Below are 6,202 nucleotides of genomic sequence, written 5' to 3' on the forward strand. Positions count from 1 at the left end.
TTCCGAAAAAGATCCCAGTCAATGTAGTTAAAGTGCTTTATCTCATTACTGGGTGTTTCCAATACTATTTGTAATATGTAATGGTCACTACCCAGATCAATATTGGAATTATTCCAGCCAGCGTTCGCTAAATTTGATACAAAAGTAAGGTCTGGGGTGGAGTCCCTGCACGTAGATGTACCACACCTAGTGGGATAAGCTGGGTCAGTGATGAGGGAGAGATTAAGATCTGTAGCTAGATGCCAGAGTCCATCCCCTTTCTTAGTATTCCAGCGATATCCCCAGGTTTGATGTGGGGCGTTGAAATCCCCTCCAATAATGAGTGGAGCGTGCTTAGTAACAGCCATAGTCTTATTAAGAAGTGCCCTGAAACTTTGTTTCATGTCGCTAGGGCTGCTGTAAACATTGAGACAAAAGAGGCTTTGCGGTTTGCCTCTATTCCTTTTCAAAATTATTTCCACAAGTAAGTATTCTAATTTGTTTAGTCCAAGGCGCAAATCATGTTCTATGAATGGTATTTTCTTATCTACGAGCGTGGCTAGCCCCCTACCCGGCTCTTTGCCCCTGCATGTCACTTTGTATCCGGATAGGCTGATCTCATCCGCCAAGGTTTCCTGCAGCATAATTACTTTTGGTTTATCTGGAGATGTTTTTATCAACTGCATGAGAGGTGCTTTTTTATGATGAAATCCTCGGCAATTCCATTGCCACACGGTAAAGCTCCCCCTGCTAGCCATTGCTTTCGTCATGCAGGCCAATTTCCGAACTGCTCTACTGCTGATGCTTCTTCCTGGCTTGGTTGCGGTGTCATCATGCGCAGTGCCTTCTCAGGCGCCGTCACTCTGCGCTGATGACGTTCCTACAATATGCCTGTGGAAGCTGACTACAACCAGTCTTTCTGCGCACCCACCATTGCCACATCCGCAACCACTGGTCCTCATCCCACCCTGGCTGGCCCCATCGTCAACGACAATCGTCTTGGAGCCTGCTATAAAGCTGGCGCCCCGATCCGCATCACCCTGTGGGCTTGGTGGCTGTGCCACAAACGAGCCATCTAACCCTCTGCGTTTCGCCATGCAGGTTGGTCCATCGTACAGTTTATACGCTAAAAAAACCAGTCATTACGCGTTGGTACAACTGCCAAGCCCGCAGTGTTTGATTTGTATTTGTTGCGAATGTGTCGCGGTCGCGCGTGACTTGTTATTGCTCGCGGGTGATATTGAGACTAAGCCCGGTCCCGAAATGGCAAATATTCTTGCAGAGCTCATGAAATTGTCCACTGGACAGTCTCAACTACTAACAGAGGTACAAGAACTGAAAGCTCAACTTCTTCTAACTAGCAACGCTATCTCTGAACTCAGTACACGGCTGACTAGTGTGGAAACCAACTGTCTGCAAATTGAGCCTATGCGACGGCAGCTGGAAATGTTAGACAGACACACTTAATACAGCTAATCGAATGGTAAAACTGGAAAGCCGTTTTGACGATGCTGAGAGTCAGTCCAGACGCAATAACTTGTTGTTCTACTCTATTCCCGACACCAACCCAAAAGAATTTTTCGCGAGTTCCGAAGAAATAGTCATTCGCCATTGCTCTCAGTTCCTTAACTTCACATTAGATCCTCAATTAATTGAACGTGCACATCGACTGGGCAGACACACCCAAGGTCGAAGCCATCCAATTATTGTTAAATTCAATTCCTTCAAAACTAGCTAAAGAAGCGATTTTGTCTAATGGCCGTAAATTAAAGGGTACCCCTTACGGCATTGGCGAAGACTACTCCCGCCAGGTCCAAAATGCGAGGAGGCATCTTATCGCCTTTGCAAAAAACAAATCTATGCCTTATTCCCTTCATTACAAAACATTGCACATCAACTCCAAGAGATATGTCTTTGACGAGTCATCTCAAAGTGTCCAAGAACTAACATAGCTATCACGCAGTCAATAACTGCCTCACTGTGCGACACCTGCCGCTCGTTCAATTCCGTCATTTTCAGTTATCTACACTAACATACGAAGCAACCTTACAAAACATGATACTATATCAAATTTTGTCTCATCATCCGAAAGCAACCTGCTCATACTAACCGAAACATGGCTCACAGATGACGTTCCCGATAGTGAAATACTAGAAGACCTGCCAAACTTTGAACTAATCCGCGAAGATCGGCAAGGACGCAGAGGTGGAGGCGTCCTTATAGCCATTAAAAAAGAACTATCGTTTTCCACCGTTCACATAAGCTCTGACTTAGAAATTATATGGATCCTTTGTCGTGCCAAACCACAACTACTACTTGTAGGTGTATGCTACCGCCCCCCCCCCCCCCCCCCCTGCAGTTCTGCCGATTTTCCCAGAAAACTGAATAACATCCTAAGCCAACTAGTTAAAAAATACCCTAACGCGCACATTCTGCTTTTCGGGGATTTCAATTATCCAAACATTGATTGGACTAACCCTGAAATAACTACCGGTAGCACTGAATCCAACGAGTTCGTTAATGTCTGTCTGAATTATAACATTTCACAATTGGTAACTGAACCAACGCGTGTCACACATGATAATGCCAACATTCTAGATCTAGTATTGTCTTCGAATCCTGAAACACTATCGTCTCTTACTTACTGTAACGAAATAAGTGACCACAAAGTAATTCATGCTACATTCACCTTATTCCCGTCCCCGTGCCATACTCATAAAAAAACAATCCGCCTTTACGATAAAGGCAATTACCCAGCAATAAATAATGAATTAGAAGAATTTTACGAGGAATTTCAAACGGCATTTCAACACCGATCTGTTCAAGAAAACTGGTCTCTTTTTCAGGAAAAAGTGGCACTTCTAACTGCAAAATACATACCAACATTATTCATTCATGCTAACCGCCATAAACCATGGTTCACAAAAAATCTGAAAAAACTCGAGAATAAGAAAAAGCACCTTTTTCGACAAGCTAAGCAAAACCCGAACGATCACTCGTGGAACAAGTACTACGAAGCAGAACGCACTTATCTATCAGCAATCCGCTCACGCAAATACACTTTCTTTCATTTCGACCTGGCTAACATGATAAGCGAAAACCCAAAGAAATTTTGGCAAATCATTAACCCGCTGCCATGACGCACTATCTCCTTCCCGAATGAGCAGGGTGAAATTTTATCAGACTCTGACATTGCTAACACATTTAATGCAGCCTTTTCTTCAGTGTTCACTAAAGAACCCGACACTCCCTTACCTACATTTCTTGCGCCGTCTCTACCTACAATGCCGGCTATCACTTTCTCGATACATGGAATTTCAAATATAATAGATAATATTAAACTTTCGTCATCCGCAGGTCTCGACGAAATCACATCGAAATTTAAAAAAAAAACACCAAGTTCATCTCTGCGGCATGCCTAACATTGTTGTTTTCACAGTCACTGTCTTCTGGAAACCTTCCGAAAGAGTGGAACATGAGCAAGGTCGTTCCAGTCTACAAATCGGGCAATAAAAATGTGCCTTTGAATTACCGCCCCATTTCCATCACGTCGGTGCCCTGTAAGATCATGGAACATGTCATATACACCCATATAATTAACTTCCTTGATACTAACAATTTCTTTGACCAATCCCAGCACGGATTCCGCAAGGGACTAACTTGCGAAACACAATTGGCTATTTTTCTTCACGTTCTACACTCAAATCTCGATATTAACATACAAACTGACGCAATTTTCCTTGACTTCGCAAAAGCATTCGACAAAGTAGCTCACCAACGACTGCTCCTAAAACTTTCTCGGTTAAATCGGCATCCTACAGTTATAACATGGATCGAAAAATTCCTTACTAATCGCATGCAGTCGGTGTACATCAATAACAATACTTCTGAGCCCCTACCCGTAACGTCAGGCGTCCCCCAGGGCTCTGTATTAGGCCCCCTCCTATTTTTAATATACATTAATGATCTACCATTACACGTGTCGTGCAAAATCTGCATGTACGCTGATCATTGTGTCATTTACCGCTCAGTTACTAATAATAATGATCAAATCGCCCTACAGGAAGACTTAAACAACATTCAAAATTGGTGTCAACGTTGGTTAATGGTCCTAAACGCCACCAAATGTAAAGCAATGTCGTTTTCTCGCCGTTCTAACCCTTTGGTATTTCAATACAAAATCACTAACGAACAAATTGAGTTTGTAAAGAATTATAAGTACCTGGGTGTTACCGTCTCAAATGATCTGGACTGGTGTCTGCATGTGACTAACGTTATCTCTTCAGCTAACAAATCACTTGGGTTCCTACGACGTCAATTAAAAAACGCACCGCAGCATGTGAAATTATTAGCTTATAAGACACTAATACGACCCAAACTGGAATACGCATCAGCCATTTGGAGCCCTCGCCAGACTTTCCTCATTACCGCTCTCGAGGCACTTCAGAATCGGGCCATCCGGTTCATTCACTCCGCCTTTTCATACAATGTCAGTGTAACTTCGTTAAAAGCGGAATCGGGCATACAAACCCTTTCCCACCGCCGTTTAATTGCCAGCTTATCATTGTTTCACAAATTCTACCACAGCGTATTCAATCGTGCACCATATATCCTGACACCGTCGCGCATATCCCATCGCATAGGATATTCCTTAAACGTAGCTCGTCCACGTGCGCGTACTATCACTTTTGCATCTTCTTTTTTTCCTCGAACAGCCAAAGACTGAAACGGCCTTGCGCACAACATCGTTTCTATACCCTGCTCATCTGCCTTCGTAGAAGAAATTGCCTCGCATTATGCCTTCTAACATTTTATATTCTTTATATCTCATATTTTTGTAACCCACCCCTTATGTAATACCCCTAACAGGGGTCTTTAAGGAAATAAAGTGAAAGTGAAAGTGCTTTTAAATACCTCGCGTCAGCCTAATGGTGGCAGGCATTTTTAAATTTCCTTACATAGAGTTTTGCTGATATATGTAAATGCGTTGCAAACCGGCAATAAAGAGAGAAAAAAACTTGGTGGCGCAACAGTAGCGCATGTCTGACTCCAGATAAGAATCACGTCCGGATCAAAAGCTCTTCGTCGGGTTGTCACTCGCCTACATTATTGCGATAGGCTAAGGGCATCATCTGCAGTACATTGAGATTTATGCACTCCAATCGTTCATTTCAGATAACCAAACACTCCATGCAGATTCGACAAAGCTGCGGATTAGGAAGTTTCATCGTGACTCGGTGGCGCAACGGTAGCGCGTCTGACTCCAGATCAGAAGGTTGCGTATTCGAATCACGTCCGGTTAAAAATATTTTTTTCTTCCTTCTGGTAATGATTTTGCCCTTTATCTTAATGTCAATCGGCTACATTATAGCGATAGGTTAAGGGCATCATCTGCACTGCATTGAGAACGCACTCCAATCGTTGATTTGAGATTTAATTTGCCTTTATTTCCATAAGCATAACATTTGTGGGGGATTTAAGGAAAGATTTGCACACAGCAACTTGACGGGCCTTAAAACCGAGTCTCACCATATACTGCATGATCCAGATCAACATACACTGCATGCAGCTTGGACAAAGATGAGGTTTTGGAAGTTTAATCGTGACTCGATAACATCGTGCTTCGGGCCTTGCTGGTGACGCCTTTTTCTAGACCTTACCGCTTTTGCCGCGAAAGCCAATCTTCACATATTCGTTTATTAATGCCATAAATCGACAAGAGCTCATCAATTAGCATGGGGAGTAATGCACGCTCCAAACCAGCGCTTTCTAAAGAGATGAATGGAACAGCCTTGCGGCGACATTTTTGTACATTATAGTTGGCAGTTGACAAGAACTTTATTGAAAGGTCCCGAAGGAAAAGATTGGGGTGAGCCGAAGGCACCCAATCAAGTTGGTGGCTCCGCCCATGACGGAACCGGTAGGTGGTGGCTCTCGGCGACGTCGCGGGCACTCTGGACGGCCTGCAGTTGATGCGTGAAGTCCGTGCTTAGCAGTAGGGCGTCCCACTTGGACTTGTGAAAATCTGAGCCCGCGTTGAACGACAACAGCCAGTGCATGTGATTTAAAGAGAACTACTCGTGCCCACATTTGGAGCACGATTGCGGGAAGTTGGAATCTATCCGATTGAGCGCTCTGGGGGTGATGTACAATGTCGTCTGTGAGAGCCTGAACGGGACAGACTCAGCCCTGTTTAATTTTGGGTGAGGGGAGGGAATTCTTT

At 43.8% G+C, this 6,202-nt stretch overlaps 1 non-coding gene across 1 annotated transcript; it reads left to right on the forward strand.

The window, feature by feature from the left end:
- Positions 1-5,209: 5,209 nt before the first annotated feature.
- On the forward strand, positions 5,210-5,282 carry Trnaw-cca (transfer RNA tryptophan (anticodon CCA)). The gene has a single exon. It is a non-coding gene; the product is annotated as a tRNA-Trp (tRNA).
- The last annotated feature ends 920 nt before the right edge of the window (positions 5,283-6,202 follow it).

The sequence above is a fragment of the Dermacentor silvarum genome, chromosome 10, assembly GCF_013339745.2.
Source record: "Dermacentor silvarum isolate Dsil-2018 chromosome 10, BIME_Dsil_1.4, whole genome shotgun sequence".
Taxonomy (NCBI): Eukaryota; Metazoa; Arthropoda; class Arachnida; order Ixodida; family Ixodidae; genus Dermacentor; species Dermacentor silvarum.